This window comes from Equus przewalskii, chromosome 14 (genome assembly GCF_037783145.1).
Source record: "Equus przewalskii isolate Varuska chromosome 14, EquPr2, whole genome shotgun sequence".
Taxonomy (NCBI): domain Eukaryota; kingdom Metazoa; phylum Chordata; class Mammalia; order Perissodactyla; family Equidae; genus Equus; species Equus przewalskii.
In genome coordinates, this window is record NC_091844.1 from 15,205,991 (window position 1) to 15,225,548 (window position 19,558).

At 39.3% G+C, this 19,558-nt stretch overlaps 1 protein-coding gene across 2 annotated transcripts in view; it reads left to right on the plus strand.

The window, feature by feature from the left end:
- Positions 1 to 19,558, plus strand: part of IL37 (interleukin 37) — a 171,047-nt gene that overhangs the window by 52,383 nt on the left and 99,106 nt on the right. The window lies entirely within an intron of this gene.

The window sequence follows — 19,558 nt, forward strand, 5'->3', positions numbered from 1 at the left end:
ATAAATTTAACCAAGGAAAGACCTATGCACTGAAAATATAAGACATTGATGAAAAAAATTGAAGATGATACAAATAAATGGAAAGATATTGCATTGGAATAATTAATATTATTATGGATTTGAAGAATTAATATTGTTAAATTATCCCTACTACCAAAAGTAATCTACAAATTCAATGCAATCCCTACTAAAATACCAATGGCATTTTTCACAGAACTAGAAAAAATAATCCTAAAATTTGTATGGAACCACAAAAGACCCCAAACAGCCAAAGCAATCTTGAGAAGGAAGAATTCTTGAGAAGAAAAAAGCTGGAGATATTATGTTCCCTCATTTCAAACTATCCTACAAAGCTATAGTAATCAAAACAGTCTGGTACTGGCATAAAAACAGATACATGGACCAATGGAATAGAACAGAGAGTCCAGAAATAAACTTATGCCTATATGGTCAATTAGTCTACAGCAAAAGAGGCAAGAATATACAATGGGGAAAAGATAGCCTCTTCCATAAATGGTGGTGGGAAAACTGGATAGATACAAGCAAAAGTATAAAACTAGACCACTTTCTTATACAATATAAAAAAATCAACTCAAACCTAAATGTAAGACATGAAACCATAAAACTCCTAGAAGAAAATATAGGTAGTAAACTCTTTGACATCGATCTTTAGCAATGTTTTTTTGGATATGTCTCCTCAGGCAAAGGCAACAAAAAGAAAAATAAATGAATGGGACTACATCAAACTAAAAAGCCTTTGCACAGTGAGGTAAACCATCAACAAAACAAAAAAACAACCTACTGAATGGGAAAATATATTTGCAAATGATATATCTGATAAAAGGTTAATATCCAAAATATATAAAGAACCCATACAACTCAATATCAAAATAAACAATCCAATTGAAAAATGGTCAGAGGACCTAAATAGACATTTTTCCAAAGAAGACTTACAGATAGCCAAAAGACACATGAAAAGATTCTCATCACTAATCATCAGGCAAATGCAAATCAAAACCACAATGAGATATTATCTCACACCTGTCAGAATGGCTATTATGAAAAAGACCAAAATAACAGGTGTTGGCAAGAATGTGGTAAAAAGGGGACACTCATGTACTGTTGGTGGGAAGATAAATTAGTGCAACCACTTTGGAAAACAGTATGGAGCTCCCTCAAAAAGTTAAAAATAGAACTACCGTATGATCCAGCAATTCCACTTCTGGGTATTCATGCAAAACAAATGAATACGCTAATTCAAAAAGATATACACACATCTATGTTCATTGCAGCATTACTTACAACAGCCAAGATATGAAAGCAACCTAAGTGTCCACTGATGGATGCATAGATAAAGAATATGTGGTACACACACACTGGAACATTACTCAGCCATAAAAAAGAGTGAAATCCTGCTATTTGCAACAAGATGGATGGATCTAGAGGGTATTATGCTAAGTGAAATAAATCAGACAGAGAAAGAAGAATACCAAATGATTTCACTTATATGTGGAATCTAAAAACTCAAAACAAATGAACAAAGAAAATAAAACAGAAACAGATTCATACACACAGAGAACAAATTGGTGGTTGCCAGAATGGAGAGGGATGGGGGAAGGGCAAAATATATGAAGGAGGTTAAGAGGTACAAACTTTTAGTCATAAAATAAATCATGGGAATGTAATGTATAGTATAGGGAATGTAGTCAATGATATTGTAATAACTTTGCATGGTGACAAATGGTTACCAGTCTTATCAGGGTGATCATTTCATAATGTATATAAATATTGAATCACTATGTTTTACTTCTGAAAAAACTACATTATTGTATGTCAACTATACTTCAATAAAAAGATTTCTTTTAGAGGCATAGAGTGGCTGAATAGATAAAAAGCAAGACTGAGCCATATGCTGCCCACAAGAGATTCACTTCAGCTTCAAGGACATATATAAGCTCAAAGTGAAGAGATGGAAAAAGATATTCCATGTGAATGGAAACCAAAAGAGAGCAGGGGTAGCTATACTTATATCAGACAAAATGGACTTTAAGTCAAAAACTGTAACAAGACACAAAGAAGGTCATTATATAATAAAGGGGTCAGTTCATCAAGAGGATATAACAGTCATAAATATATATGCACTCAACATTGGAGCACTTAAATATATTGAGCAGATACTAACAGATCTGAAGGGAGTAATAGACAACAATACAGTAATGGTTGGAGACTTAAATACCCCACTTTTGACAATGGATTTATTATCCAGACAGAAGATTCATAAGGAAATATTGGACTTGAACTATACTTTAGACCAAATGGACCTAACAGACATATACAGATCATTCTATCCAACAGCAGCAGAATAAACATTATTCTCAAGTGCACATGGAACATTCTCCAGAATAAATCACATGTTAGGTCGCAAAACAACTCTTGGCAAAGTTAAAAAGACTGAAATCATACCAAGTATCATTTCAGACCACAGTGGTATGAAACTAGAAATCAATAACAGGAGGAAAACTGGAAAATTCACAAATATGTGGAAATTAAGCAAGACACTCCTGAATAGCCAATGGGTCAAAGATGAAATCAAAAAAGAAATAAAAAATATATTGAGGGGCTGGCTCTGTGGCCTAGTGATTAAGTTTGGCACACTCTGCTTTGGTGGCCCCAGTTTGTGGGTTCAGATCCTGGGTGTGGACATATATCACTCATCAGCCATGCTGTGGCAGTGACCCACATATAAAATAGAGGAAGATTGACACAGATGTTAGCTCAGGGCAAGTCTTCCTCAGCAAAAAAAAAAAAAAAAAAAAAAAATCTTGAAACAAATGAAAACGGAAACACAACATGCCAAAACTTATGAGATGCAGCAAAAACAATGCTAAGATGAAAGTTTATCATGATAAATGCCTGCATTAAAAGAAAAGAAAGCTCTCAAATAAACAACCTAAACTTATACCTCAAGGAAGTAGAAATAGAAGAACAAACTAAGTCTCAAGTTAGCAGAAGGGAGGAGATAAAAAAAGATCAGAGCAGAAATAAATGAAAGAGAGAATAGAAAAACAATAGAAAAGATTCACAAAACCAAGAGTTGGTTTTTTGAAAGATAAACCTTTAGCTAGACTTACTAAGAAAAAAGAGAGAGGACTCAATAAATAAAATTATAAATGAAAGAGAAGACATTACAACCAATATCAAAGAAATACAAAGATCATGTGAGACTACTATTAACAGTTATATGCCAACAAATTGGACAGTTAGAAAAATGGATAAATTCCTAGAAACATACAATCTACCAAGTCTCAATAGTGAAGAAATAGAAAATCTGAACAGAACAATAACAAGTAAGGAGATTGAATCAGTAATCAAAAATCTCCCAACAAAGAAAAGCCCAGCATCAGATGGCTTCACTGGTGAATTCTACCAAACATTTAAAGAAGAATTAATACCAATTCTTCTCAAACTCTTCCGAAAGATAGAAGAGGAGGGAACACTTCCAAACTCATTTTATGAGGCTAGCATTACTGTGACACTACAGCCATGTAAGAATACTACAATAAAAGAAAACTACAGGCCAATATCCCTGATGCACATAGACGTAAAAATTCTCAACAAAATATTAGCAAACTGAATTCAACAGCACCTTAAAAGGATCATACACTACGACCAAGTGGGATTTATCCCTGAGATATAAGGCTGTTTCCACATATGTAAATCAATAAATGTGAAATGCCATATCAGTAGAATGAAAGAAATCACAGGATCATCTTAATAGATGCAGAAAAAGCATTTGACAAAAATCAACATTCTTTCACGAGAAAACTCTCAACAAATTAGGTTTAGAAGGAACGTACCTCATCATGATAAAGGCCATATGTGACAAGCCCACAGCTAAAAGCATACTCAACAGTGAAAGATTGAAAGCTTTCCCTTTATGATCAGGAATAAGACAAGGGTGCCTACTGTCACCACTCCTATTCAACGTAGTGTTGGAAGTCTTAGCCAGAGCAATTAGTCAAGAAAAAGAAAAAAAAGGCATCCAAATCAAGAAGGAAGAAGTAAAATTGTCTCTGTTTGCTGATGACATGATCTTGCATATAGAAAATCCTAAAGACTCCACCAAAATACTATTAGAACTAATAGATGAATTCAGTAAAGTTTCAGGATATAAAATAAACATTCAAAAATCAGTTGCATTTTTGTGCCCCAACAATGAAATATCTGAAAAAAAAATAAAACAGTTCCATTTACAATAGCTTCAAAAACAATAAAATACTTGGAATAAATTTAATCAAGGGAATGAAAGATCTATATACCAACAAAACTGCAAGATGTTGCTGAAAGAAATTGAAGACACAAATAAATGGAAAGATATTCTGTGTTCATGGGTCAGAAGAATTAATATTGTTAAAATGTTCATGCTACTCAAAGCAATCTACAGATTCAATGCAATCTATCAAAATTCCAGCGGCGTTTACCAGAAATAGAAAAAACAATCCTAAAATTTGTATAGAACCACAAAACAGCTTGAATAGCCAAAGCTATCTTGAGAATGAACAAAGCTGGAGGCATCACACTTCCTGATTTTAAACTGTATTACAAAACTGTTGAAATCAAAACAGTATGGTACTGGCATAAAAACAGACACATAGACCAATGGAACAGAATCAAGAGCCCAGAAATAAACCCATGCATATATGGTCAATTAACATTTGACAAGGAAGCCAAGAATACTCAATGGGGAAAGGATAGTCTCTTCAATAAATGGTGTTGGGTAAACTGCTTATTCACATGCAAAAGAATAAAATTAGAACCCTCTCTTGCACCACTCACAAATATTAACTTGACGTTGATTAAGAACTTAAACGTAAGACCTGAAACCGTGAAACTCCTTGGCGAAAACATGGGGAGAAAGCTCTTTACATTGGTCTTGGCAATAATTGTTTTGCATAGGACACCAAAAGCACAAGCAACAAAAGCAAAATAAATAAGTGAGATCACATCAAACTAAAGTGCTTCTGCTTAGCAGAAGAAACAGTCAACAAAATGAAAAGATAACCTATAGAATGGGAGAAAATATTTGCAAACCATCTGTGTGATAAAGGGTTAATATCCAAAATATGTAAGGAACTCCTACAACTCAATAGTAAAAAACCAAATGATGCAATTAAAAAATGGACAGAGAACTTGAATATATATTTCTCCAAAGAAGACATACAAATGGTCAACAAGTACATGAAATGGTGCCCAGGATCACTAATTGTCAGGGAAATACAAATGAAAACCACAATGAGATATCACCGCACATCTGTTAGAATGGCTATTATCAAAAAGACAAGAGATAAAATTCTATCAAGGATGTGGAGAAAAGGGAACCCTGCACACTGTTGTAGGAATATAAATTGGTACAGCTACTATGGAAAACAGTATTGAGGTTCCTGAAAAAAAGTAAAAATAGAACTACCATATGATCCAGCAATTCTACTTCTAGGTATATGTCCAAAGGAAATGAAATCACTATTTCAAAGAGATATCTGCACTCCTGTATATGTTGCAGCTTTATTCGCAATAGCCAAGAAGAGGAAACAACTTAAGTGTCCGTCAGTGGATGAACGAATAAAGAAAATGTGGTATATATACATACAATGGAATATTTTTCAGCCTCAAAAAGAAGGAAGTCCTGCAATTTGTAACAACATGGATGGACTTTGAAGACCTTATGCTAAGTGAATAGGTCAGACAGAGAAAGACAAATACTGTATGATTTCATATGTGGAATCTAAAAACATTGAACTCATAGAAACAGAGACTAGAATGGTGGTTGCCAGGGACTGGGGGTGGGGGAAATGGGAGATGTTGGTCAAAGGGTACAAACATTCAGTTATAGGGTGAATAAGTCCCAGGGATGTAGTGTACAGCATGGTGACTGTAGTTAACAATACTGTATTGTATACTTAAAAGTTGCTATGAGAGTAGAGCTCCAATGTTCTCATCAAAACCACCACCACCACCACCACCAAATTCTAATTATGTGAAGTTAAGGGTATGTTAACTAACTTTATTGTGGTAAACATTTCACAATGTATACATGTATCAAATCATCACATTGTATGCCTTAAACTTACACAATATTATATGTCAATTATATCTCAATAAAGCTGGGAAAAGCACACATAAAAAAAGAGATTTTTTTTCATTCAATATTTATTAAACTTTTGTCCTGGGCACTGTGCCAGATGCTGGACTGAAGATTAAACTCACTTGCATGAATCGTTCTGAAGACTAAAAAGTGAAGTTGAAAAAATAACAGGAAAGTGCTATACAAATGCAGCTATTCAATGACTGTGTGGGCATTATGGGGGTTTTTATTTTCTTTACCTTTTCTTCAGTAAGAATATTTTTCTTGTGTAATAAAAAGGAATTGACAGTGTGGGTTTTTATTATTATTATCATAATTGGTCTACTTCACTTGCTTTTTTGTTGCCTCCAGGCCATTCCAGGTCTGTTATCTGGATAGTTCTCATCACCTAAATAAACAAGGAGATAAAGCTCTTTCTTAAGAGAGGAGTGAAGAAGATCAGTATTGGTTTCTGCTGGGGCTGGAGGAAGCAGAGATAAGAAGGGAATTGGCAAAGATGAATTTACTTTATGAAACAGCAAAGGTAGACACAAAACAGGGTGCTAGCGCCATTTGTTTTTATAACTGGAAAGGACCTTAGATATCATCTCATTCAAATGAGTCCATTTTACAAGTGGGAAAAATAGAGTGGAGAAGTTGAGTGAGTGGTCATGGGTCAATCAGCAAGTTTGTTTAAAAGCTGGGAATCCCAGCTCAGTGCTCTTACCATTGTGCCTCATGGTTAGCATTGGGCATTTCTTTTGGAAGCTGAACTTTTGATATTGGTGAAGAACATCACCCTCAAGATAGTTCCCAGTGGCTGAAACAATGAAGCAAAGAAAGGAGCCAAGTGAGTATACTTGGGTGTGAAGTTTGGTACTGGTTTTCTGTGCAAAAGCCTTCTTCTCTGTGCCTCAACCTTCTTTTTCTTCTTAAGCAGGAGGAAATGGTGGAGTGAAAGTAAACATTGAACAAATGTTGTCTTGGAGTCATGTCACAAGGGTTGAGGGGTGACCAATTGGCCATATCACCCACAGAATTAAATCCAAACCGTACTGTGGCATTCTGTTTCTTCCAAACACCAGTCTTATCTCTTTCTGCACTAGCTATGCCCAGCCTTGCTCTAGTCACATCTAAGTTGCCCCCTGCACTTTCCCCTCTCTTTATCTTTGCTTCTATTTCACCTACCCCAAGTCTATTAATAGAAATTCTTCTCATTTTTCAGGGCCTAGCTTAAATTTCACTTCTTCTGTGAAAACTTTCTTGAAGCTCACCCTGTTCCCACCCATCCTTCCCCTACCTCACTGCAAGCTGGTTAGTGTTTATTTCCTTTTGTGGCCAAGGGAGTGGGTTTGTAAATCTCTCATGGTACTTAACGTTGGGACCAAATGTCCTTAGACTTCTCCAGCCAGAGAGATAAACATCTATGGTATGTGGGCTCCTGCCTATAGTTGCTGATGCAGGGCCTCTGCCTTCTCTCCAAGTCTCTCCCATTGCTTCAGGAATTTCCCACGGTCATGGTGCAGCTCATGAAGTCAGCGGCAAGTCCACACACGATTTTGCTTCCTCTCCTCTGCAGATGGCTTCCTTAAGCTCTGGAGGGTCGCCAAACTGCTCCACAGTCTGTAGGATGGGTGAGGTGGGGCCTTCAATAGCTGTGCTGTCCTTTGTCTTCACCCAACACAGCGGGAAACACAAAGACTCTCAACAAATAGCTGTCTTGCTCTCTGGTCCTAACCTTTCCCTCCTTGAGGGCTCAAAAATCAGTCCCCCAGGCTGAGCAGGAGTATAGATGTATGCTATCTTCACCATCATAATTGTCTAATCTTTCTGCTTTCTAGAGCAGATATTAAATATATAGTATTATATAATATATATTAGATATAGCATATACACTATACTATAGATTATATATTTACATATGTGTAGACATATATGTGTATACATAATACATATTATATGTAGAAATAACATATAATTATATATACATTGTATATATTCATCAAATTTGAAATCATATAGTTTATTTTGTAATTTACTTTTATTTTCATCTAACACTATAAAATGAACATTTATCCATGCCATAAGACAGTCTACTTAAATGTGGTTTTTAATGGCTGCTTAATATTTTATCATGTAGAGATACAACAAATTATTTAACGAGTCCCCAATGGTTGGATAATCAGGTTATTTCTAATTTTTTAAAAACTATTTTAACAATGCTCTAGTAAACATCTATAAAATATGTAAAATTTGTTGCACATCCTTGATTTTTTTCTTATTAGAATTTCTTGGGCAAAGGACAGACATTTTGAGGACTTCAGATACCTATTGCCCTTGCAATTCAAGGTTTACTGCATGTTCATGCTGAAGCATGACTCAGTGTTTGGGGAGTAGAGGAAGAACTGGAGACAGCTTCCCTCTTTATCCCCACAGAACTCCCTGGGTGAGGTCAGAGAGTCAGGACAGGTGGAACTTGCCCTGTAGGTCCTGCTTCCTGCAGTTCCTCTTAATCCACTCAGCCCCGTCTCACTGTCCAAGCCTCTTTTTAACTCTAGGAGCCCCAGCTTTGAGGATGGGTCAGTGCTGGAGGAGGGACTGCAAAGCCTCCAAGGCCTGGGGAATGGTGGGGCAATCTGGTCCTGGTTAACTCAAGTGATTTTGGTTCCAAAGGGACAGGACAAAAACTATGGGCATAGAAGATGTCAAAGTATAACTTGTAAGATGTTAAAAATATAATTCTCTTATAAATACATAGTAAATGTGTCAAAATTTTATTTAACTCAGTATTGGGGCAACCATATACATATATATATACATATATACACATATATACACATATACATACATATACATATGTATACATACACATATATCTACATATATACATACATATACATATATATACATATATATATACACGCATAGAAAGATAGATGTAGATACAGCTGTACATATAAATAAATACATAAAATCAGTGGAATAAAGACTGCTAGAATAAGACAGCAAAGTTAGATAAAAACCAGGGCAATAATATAACATTTGGGTTTACTGCTTCTCTCAGACAGAAATAATTTATTATTCTACTGGACAAAAATTACTCATCACTCATCAATCTTCTGCAAGTTAACATCTGACTACAGCATCTGGGCCTTGCTCAGTGGTAAATAGTTAAACAAAGGTACTCTCCTCTAGAGTAAAGCAAACTTCCTGTGGGCTTAACCAGCCTCCTGCCGGTTTTCGTAATAGAAAGGTACCGGAGCACATCCTGTCCATTTGTTACAGGTTGCCAATGGCTGCTTTCACTGCAATAGCAGTGTTGAGTAGTTGTGACAGAGACCTTATGACCCTCAGGCCTAAAAGATTAATTATCTGGCCTCTTAAAGGAAACATTTTGTGGACCCCTGCCCTATAGCATCTGATGTCTTTTAGGTGGGCTAGTTAGACACTAAAGAGGCATGAATAGTCTTTTTGCCTATTCCCTTTGTTTTGGATAATTTTTCTTAGCACTGTGTTTTAGCCTTTTTTCTCTTATCCCTGTCCTCAAAGGGGCAGTTCTGCCTCAGCCAGACAGTTTTTGGACTTTAGTGATGCCAAATCTGTAAAGAGCAAGGGGTCTGGAACATGGTGTAGGAATTTGGATAGGGAGTTGGGAAGAGAAAGGGTGGAGACAGCTGTGTGGGAAATGGATATGAGAGAAAGAGGGAGTTCTAAGAAATGTCACTTGGGCTATGTACACTTTCCACGGGCTTCATGGAAATAAGCAAAGAATCTGAATTATTTAAAAATTACTTTTTTGTTGTTTGTGTGTGTGTGTGTGCGTGTGTGCGCGCACACGTGCGCATGCACGGGTATGTGGTGGGTGGATGTTTTCCCTATTGGGACTCAGTGCTGAGACTGGGCAGCATAGATGCCCAACATCAGGGATTCAAAGGGACCAATGAGGATGAAGGGCTCAGTGACTGTCACCATGTTGGAAAGGGCAAAGGCAGACACAGCTTCATGAAAACCACTTTGGGAGAGGCCTCTCTCTGTGGTCTTCTGACTTGGAGGGCTGCAAAGGCACATTGACTTCCTGTGATGTCAGTTAACTTTTTGTTTTTTTTAAGGTTCAAGAGTTGCTTGTGTGCAAACAGTTACTTGAACCTAAATTTGTGTAATTAACTTTATTACAATTATAAATTTAAGAACCAAAATTTCCTTAACATTTTAAGTCAACTCAACAAATCTTGCTATTCTATTTATAAGGCCATTTTTTTGGTGTAACAACGAGAATAACCTCTTTCGCTTTTTATATTAATGCTCAGTTATTATATTGCTTAATATAGTAAATCTTGCTAAATATTTAACTCCCTTTTCTAGCATAGTTTATTGCATTCCCTTAAATATTTTAAACTACGAATTTATTAAATCTGCAAACTTACTATATGACTCTTTCAAAGACTTCAAATGCCTGCCAGGGCAGACATAAAAATCTAATGAGCAAAATCTTTCTGAGCACCTAAGTAATTCTTGTAACTCCAAAAAAAACAAATGAAAAAAAAATGTAGTAAATCAGGTTCTAAAAATTCACTCTTTACAAACATATTCAGATTGTTTTCTACTCTTCAAATTAAAATCAGAAGTCTTGGGGTCAGCCTGGTGGCATAGTGGTTAAATTCGTGCACTCTGCTTCAACGGCCTGGTGTTTATGGGTTTGGATCCTGGGTGTAGATCTACACACTGCTCATCAAGCCATGCTGTGGTGGTATCCCACATACAAAACAGAAAAAAAAAGAATAATAAAAAAAATAAAATCAGAAGTCTAATATCAATTATACATTTTATTTTTTTAATTTTAATTTTTTTAAAGATTTTATTTATTTATTTATTTTCCTTTTTCTCCCAAAGCTTCCCGGTATATAGTTGTGTATTTTTTAGTTGTGGGTCCTTCTAGTTGTGGCATGTGGGACGCCACCTGAGCATGGCTTGATGAGCAGTGCCTTATCTGTGCCCAGGATTCGAACTGCCAAAACCCTGGGCCGCTGAAGCAGAGTGCACGAACTCAACCACTCGGCCACTGGGCCAGCCCCCAATTATACATTTTAAATTGAAATTACAGGTTAGTATTTGAGATTCTTTAATGTTTCAAACACATTAAGTAACAAAGACAGATTACCGTAAGAATCCTAAAACTTATTTCTAAACGTAACACGAAATGTTAAAGCTATGGGTTTCATTTACAGTATTAGCTCTATGCTTTTTCTTTTTTTTTTTTTTTCCTTTAAATACTTTCCTGGTGTTGTACGGCCACTTAACACACAGGCACAGATCACAAATTAACCCTCTCAGATGGTTCTTAGGTCAAAGATTCTGATCCTGATTTTCCTGGGTCAAAGATTCAGGACTTTGATTTGGGTTACTGGCTTGAGAATCTGAGACAGGGTCATTGGTCTCTTCTTGAATGACTTGATGCAAGCCACAGGGTAACACCCTCCATCAATTCTTAGAGTTGAGGTCAGGCTGCTAAGTCAGCAGGAGGCCTTAAGACCAGGCTTTTTAGCTGTGAGTTTGTTTCACAACAAGCCGCATGGACATCTTTCAAATGGCACCCTTACACAATTTTTATCTTAACTGCTTTCAACTTTTTTCACCTGATGTAGATAGATGAAATCTTGCCTCTTATCTGGATTGTTGTTAATAAATTTCATTGCTTTGTCAGATTCAACTAATTTCTCCAGTACCTGATTTTTTTTCAATGTTTGCTGATGACTACTATTCTATACTCATTATATTGATTAATAGGTGCTTTAAAATCTTGGCATTCTTATGCATTTATTGCCTGTGATTGCATAAACTCTTATGCATGTATTGCCTGTGAGAGCCACTGTTCCCACTTGCCATGTAATAATGAGTAAGAGGGAGATGCATCTCAGACTCTTCTAGAAGCCAGTAGGGACCTTAAGGGGTTGAAGGTAAAGCACAACAACGTTTGGAGTTTGCCAGAGGATGACTCCGAGAGAATGTGCCAGTAGTCAGGGCAGGTCAGCCTGTTTGGTTTGAGATTAAGAGCTAAGCAGTGAAAACGGTGCTGCTTAGGGAGCCAGGAGAGGAGAACCCATTCACAGCAGGAATAACCGCCACAAGGATCTGAATAGCTAGCATTACTGAGCACACTCTATGTGCTAGCTCATTCATAAGACAGGAGCAGTCAGGAAAAAGCTGCCTTGTTTTTCTACCTCAGGAATTACTGACCTGCTTGCATCTGTACCCATGTATATCACCTCCCTTCATCACCACCTCTATGGGCTACTCAAGGCTTTAGCTCCTGTAATCCTCCTTTTTCTCTCCTGCATTGTTTCTCTTTCCCTCCTACTGATTGATTCATATGAATCTACCAATGTGCTATAACAACTCCCATCTTAAACATAAAAATCCTCTTTTGAACCCACAGCCCCCTCTAGCTACCACGGCAGTTCTCTGTAGCTCCTGCTCCCACTTTTATTTCACAGAAAAACTACTCAAAGGAGTCTTGTCTACTCACTGGCTCTGCTTTCTTGCCTTTCATTCTCTCCTGAACCCATTCCCGTCAGGCTTTTGTCCTTAGGCTCTGTCCTCACTTTTGTTATGGCCCCCCGCATCTTTCTTGTGGAGTCTGATGCCCTCCAGGTCCTCACGTACTGAACCTCTCAGCATCACTGGATCTGGTAGACCTCCTTCTCCTTTACCCACTTTCTCCCTTGTCCTCTCCCCTCTCCTGATTTTCCTCTTACCTCATTGGTTACTCCTCTTCAGTCTCCTTTGATGGCTCCTTTTCTTCTTTTCAACTTCTCAGTATTGTTGTGCCTAGGGCTCAGTCTTTGGCCATTGTCTCTTTTCTAGCTGCATACTCTCATTAGGTAGTCTCACGTGACCCCTGGCATTATATGCCTTCTACATGCCAGTTATTCTGGAATCTGAATCTCAAGGAGATTCAGATTTTATATTCTCATGTATGTCCAATAGATATCTCAAGTATAACTTGGCCCAAACGGAAATTTTGGTCCCCTCTATCCCCAACATGATACCTGTTCTTTCCTGAGGCTTCCCCATTCCCATTAAATATCCCCATTTACCCAATTACTCAGCTCTCAAACATGTGAGTCCCCCTTGATTTCTCTCTTTCTCTCATCTCCCACGTTTACTCTATCAGCCAGATCTGTTGTCTCTATGCCCACAATATATCCCTCACCACCTTCTCTCCTATCACCCTAGTCCAAGACACCATTATCTCCTGTGTAGTCTGTTGCCACAGCCTCCTAACTGGTCTCTGCTTCCACTCTTGACACACTCTCATCCTGCCTCCAGGGTCCATTCTTCACACAGCAGCAAGAGTGATAAAACAGAGATCATCCCTTCCGTGTTTAAGAACCTCCAAGGGCCTTGCTTGACACACTAAGTCCAAACTTCTTACAAGGAGAGCTGACCCTTGCCTGCCTCCCTTTTGCTCAATCTGCTTCAGCCACATTGGCCTTCTTACTGTGCCTCATTCATGCCAAGCCCACTTCTGACCTTGGGGCCTTTCTAAGTTGAGGTTCCTTCCTCTTGGCATGCTGTTCCCCTAGACTGCTGCAAGATTGACACCTTCCCTACATTCAGGTCTCTGCTGAAGCCACATTGTCAGAGGGGCCTTCACTGACCACCTCACCTAAAATAGTACCTCTCATTGCACCCACCACTCTATCCTATTGCCTTACTTAGTTATTTTCCTATCAGTGATAGCAAACTGAACCAAACATGCGAGAGCTGATTATCTGACCTCACCCCCACCACACATTATTATGAAGAAGAAAAGAGGTCAGAGGTAAGAGTGGGCCAGGCCTCCACTCTAACCTTCTCCTCCTCACTGTGCAGCAGAGTTCGATTAGGTGTTGTCACTGCAGTCACCTGACACCCTGACACCAGCTGTGGTCACTCTGGGCATTCACCCAGTCTAGTGCACACATCTCCAGGACCGGCAGCCACACAAGTAGTGGGAAGGAGTCCGGACTGCCCTTCACATCCCACTGTACATATGCCTTTCTCCCATTCTCCACAAAAGAGGAGAACAGCAGGCTTCCCACACATTCCTAATCTAGGATGTTACATTGCCCTGGGATATCAGAGCCCCCAGGACACCAAAAGGAATATCTCAGTGTCTGGGGAACGACTCTAAGGACTCTTGCTGCTCTGGCGGTTTCCATTTCTTTACTTCCAACAAAGCGGAAAGAGGACCAAATAAGTTGTTGCTTAATAAATCATAAACATAATTTTTGATGATAGATGAGCTTGTGATTTGGGTAACTTAGAAGGATTTCAAAGAGTTGAGTGACATTGCTATAATAAAATTCCTTTCATTCCCATCTACTTCTTATTCATATGTACAAGTTTTCCCAGCACTTACACTTAAAAAACCAAAATAAGTATAGACCGATATTGAGCCCTCATTCTAATTATGGTAACATAGAAATATAGGAGGTAATTTAAAAAAGGTCTATCTCATCAAGATATCTTGCCAATAAAAATCAACATTTGTAAGATATTATGTTTATATATTTGTTATTTTGATCAATTGTCTACTAACAATTGTGTACAATAAATGTAATGATGACTTAGTCTAGAAGAATTTTAAAAATTCAGCATCCTACAGTTACACAAAAATATTATAAGTTGTTTTGATTCGACATGTATTTTCATTGCTGTGAAGACGGATGATCAGCAAAATGCTTTTAAGCATAATGTATATTACATTAGCATAGAATTTCATGGGGGAAATGAATGGAAATGTCAGTTCTAGGAGAAAAAGGAATGTTGTAAATTTTCTGACTGTTGAAGAATCTGTTCATAATTTTTAGATTTGTTTAGATTGTTGGTAACTTTACGTGGTTGACAAGGAAAAAGTCACTATGGTATTGAGATTTCATTGGATACATCTACAAAAGTGATGTAACAGTTTTATTTTAAAATGTCAAATTTACAAGATTGCAGAGATAACATTTGCAATTAGCTATTTAAAATTATGGTGAAAAATGTAGGTTGGTGGAGGGGTGAGGTCACAGATTGTCAAAATTCTTGTAGATGGTTTGTAAGTTAAAATGTTGGAAAACCAACATCCTACAAGGATTAGGGCCCTGGCAGGGCCTTTCGGGGAGGGAGTTGGACCTGCTGCTGTGGCAGTGAAGCTTACGTTGGTTGACGTTGCATCAGGAGGACATTCCCTACTGGAGACAAGGGTCTCACCCTCCAGGCTGGGAGGGCACGGAGGCTCAGCTGCCGTGCTTGATGCCTCTTCTAGATGTTTCTGATACATTTTATTTTAAGGCCAGACCGTAGTGTGTGTAGATGCTCCTGTATGTCTCTGGATTCCACAAATCTCTCTGCTCCAAGGACTCATCCAAACCCAACCTTCAAATGCAAACTACATAGCCCCTTCTTTTTTTTGAGGACAATTAGCCCTGAGCTAACTGCTGCCAATCCTCTTCTTTTTGCTGAGGAAGACTGGTCCTGAGCCAACATCCGTGCCCATCTTCCTCTACTTTATATGTGGGATGCCTACCACAGCATGGCTTTGCCAAGCGTTGCCATGTCCGCCCCTGGGATCCGAACTGGCAAACCCTGGGCCGCCGGAACGGAACGTGCGCACTTGACTGCTGTGCCACCGGGCGGGCCCCATACATGTCCCCTTCTGGCCAGGTGCTTCTTCATGTTGACTAGCAGCATCAGGAAGTCAGGATGCTCAAGCGGTGGCTGGGGCTCCCTTGGTCCACACTTCCTGATCCCTGGCAGATGAAGGATTTCATAAATTTTTTGTTCCTGACGACCGATGGGATAGTGGTACAGGGGCTGGAGGTGAGGGTTGGAAAGAAAGAGAAGCATTGGCCCTTTCAAAGAGGCTGTAGGGAAGCTCAGGACCTGGAAGAGAATGGCTGGATACCAGTTACCACTCATACCTTGGTCCCCAGAGGCCCCACTTGCCCAGGCACAGGCCTCACCTGGACCCTCTATCTCCAGCTGCCCCGTTTGCCAGAAGGTGAAATGTTCTCAGAGACAGCGAGGCTCCTGAATTAAGAGAGCAGCCCAGGCCCCTGGCATCCTCCTTGTCCCTCCCAAGTCTGCCTTTCTGGGTCCACATGCTGTATTTCCATGGTTTCATGACCTGCTTTCAGAGAGGGGTTTGAATTTTCGTGATTATTTGTGTAAGCAAACAATATGCTTATACAAATAAGAAAAGCAATGCTTCTGGCCTTCCAAGGGAGAAAATCTGATCACTCAGCTTGCTTGCAAGCTGCCAATTTAGGAGTCAGGATGTGGGTGAGATGTGATAGGTACTGGGAGGAGGCTGCGACTGTGGTCCCACACCCCTGGGCAGGCATCACACTGGTTTTCTAGAGCATCCTCACCCTGGCTTCCAGTTGAACCCAATGTTTGTGGGTAGTTCAGCCAAGCTGTACTGGGGGATGAGGATTGGGGTGGGGAGAAGGTCTGGGCAGAAAACACACTGATTTCCCTTTCCACCTCTGACCAGGACGTCGTAGCAGCCACTCACCCCCTACCCTGTCTTTCAGACCAGATATGCTCCCACACACCATTGCATCATTTACCTTCCCCCCACCAGACACTTGCTTACTCCAGCCCAAGCTTGTAGGATAAGCCAGACCCTAACCCCACGGACTGCCTGTCACAGAATCTGAGACATCAAGTCAAATTCACAAGCACTTAACTTCTGCTCTCCAGGTACAGGGGATCTCCTTGAAAGCTGGTAGGAGTTGTGGTGATGTGGTGTGTTACCTGCTGGAGGTGCAGACAAATTGACTTCCTAGCTCATTGGAAGGACTTCCTACTTCTGGTTGTATTTCGTGTGCTTGGTGCAGCGAGGGGAGAGATCTGGCTCTCCCCACTCAAATCATGTGACCCTTCCCGTTTAGAAGCGGCCACTTCTCTCTTCCAGGATAAGGACACCTGGTTCCGAAACAAGGAGAGCCGGTATCAGGGAGAGAACTTGGCCCCAGACCAGGAACAGGGTAGCCCTTGGAGGGCCAATTTTAGTCTTGGCTCAGATCCAGGAATTGAAACCCAGGCCTTTTGAACACTTTGACGCAGAAGATTGTTTTAAAATTACGTAAGTAATTCATGAAGACGTTCTTCTTATAAAAAAATCAAACATTATAACAAAGCTAAAGTTTCTCTTGGTGACCTCCTCCCCCGCCCCACCCCACCTGACCCCAAGTAACCACTATTTTCAGGCTGGTCAATCCCCTTCCAAGGCTCCCTGCCTCACATACTCTTAGAAGCACGTGGTTATGCATGTTGGATATTCAGTGTTTCTTCTTTTATGTAAATGGCATGATTGAGTTCTTAACTGTCCTGCAACTTGGCTTTTCTGTTGATGATTTGCCTGGATATCTTTTCATTTCAGCAGTAACTTTTTTACTTTTGACTTACCAGGAGGTATTTAACCTTTTCCCTACTGATGAAAATTTAGGTTGTTTCTAGTTTATTTTGTTAAATGTTTTATAAACAATTCTAAAGTAAACATCCTTGAACTTGTTTCTTTAGGGAAGATATGAAATAGTGGAATTGCTGAGTCATAAGCATGTTAAACATAAATTAGTCACTGCCAATTTTCCTTCCAAAATGGCTGTACCAACCTACTCTCACATAGGTGATTTGCAATCTGGCTTCCTCGCAAGGTGAGGTGCCTTCACAATTTGTCATTCCTTCTGGCATATCGTCTCTTTTGGACCTGAGACGAGTGGGTGGAATTGTATCACTCAACTGAGGAAAGGACACAGTATCATTGCTGGGGCTCCCAGGGGCACCTCTGCTTTCTGCTGCAGACCAGCTGCCTGCGTCCTCCCACCTGCTTACATATTGCGGAATGGGCGCCACTTGGCTGCCTGCTCCTAACAGCCGTCCCATCCTTTGCACTGCAGTTACGAAGCAGACAGAGGTGGGAGAGAAGGCTCTGCCAGGTTGTCGGGCCTCGGTCTGTATCCTGTGGTCTAGCTTGGAGAGCTGTGAGGAAGGAGGAGGAGAGGGTGTTAGGAGTGAGCTGCTGAGGACTGGCACATTTCAACAGTTCTTTTCCCAAATAAGTCATATACTGATTATTTTCTGGACAAAAGTCTTTTAAAAAATTGTTATCATCTTTATTTCTGAGTAGGTAATGTATTCACATGATTCAAAAATCAAACCATATAGAAAGTATCTAGAGAAATGTCTTGCTTCCAGCCTTGTCATAGCTGCTTTTCAAACTTCTTATGTAGCTTCCAAAATTTGTGATATCAAATATGAGCACGTTGGATAGTGTTGCCCTATTTTTTTCTGCCCCTTGTTACATAAAAGTTAGCTACTATAAACACTTTCTGCCTCTTGTTCATTTTTAGTTTTAGGCGGTCTTGGAGCACATTCCATATTGGTGTGGAATACTTTCTCATTCTTATTTATAGCTGCATAGCATTCCATTGTATGATGTCCTACAATTCGTTTAGCCAATCTCCCGTTGATAGACATGAATTATTTCCAATCATTTGCTACAACAAGTAATGTGCAATGAATAATTTCACGTGCCATGTCACAGCAGCGCGTGTCCATCTGTAGACAAATCCCCAGAAGTGAATTTCCTGGCCCAAAGGGGATGTGCGTTTGTAATTTTCATAGTTATTATCCATTTTTCCTTTACAAGAGTTGTACCGATTTATACTCCCTCCTGTAACGTGTCAGAGTGAAGATTTCCCCACAGTCTTCCCGAAAGGATGTGTCGTTAAACTTGATTTTTGCTAATGTGATAGGCGAACATTGGTATCTCAAAGAGCTGTTAATGCAACTTTCTTATTATAAGTCATATTGAGCATCTTTTACTCTCGGAAGACCTAACCGCATTTCCTTTTCTTTCTTGGCCTGTGTAAATATTGTTTTGTTGGATTTTTGCTTGTTGCTTTGTTGGATTTTTGTTCTTGTTTTTCTAGTGTTTTGAAGGAACTCTATATATTAAGCCAATTATCCCATTGTCTGAGATAGGAGTTACAAATACTTTTTCCCTGGGTTGTTTTTGTGTTTTGCCTTTCTTCTGGTGACTTCTGCCATCCTGGAAGTGTACTGCTTGCATCCTTCCTCCTCGTACCTCCATTCCTTTGTTTGTACTGGGCCCTCCACTGAGAATGCCCTTTCCTTTCTTTCTATGTGGGAAACTCCTGCTCATCCTTTGAGGCCTGACTCATATGTCGCCCTCTTGACCCTCGTCCCTCACAGCAAATCTTGTCATTCTTTCTGACTGTTCCTTTCATCCTTGATCTCACCTCTACTTGTCATGTTGCCTTATTTTTGCTTGTATGCATCTGCCTCTCCTACCTGCCTTTCTTGTTTCTGTACTTCCAGCCTCTAGGACATAGCACTTGTATAGTAAGTGTTTGTTGAATAACTGAATAGAGAAATCATTGA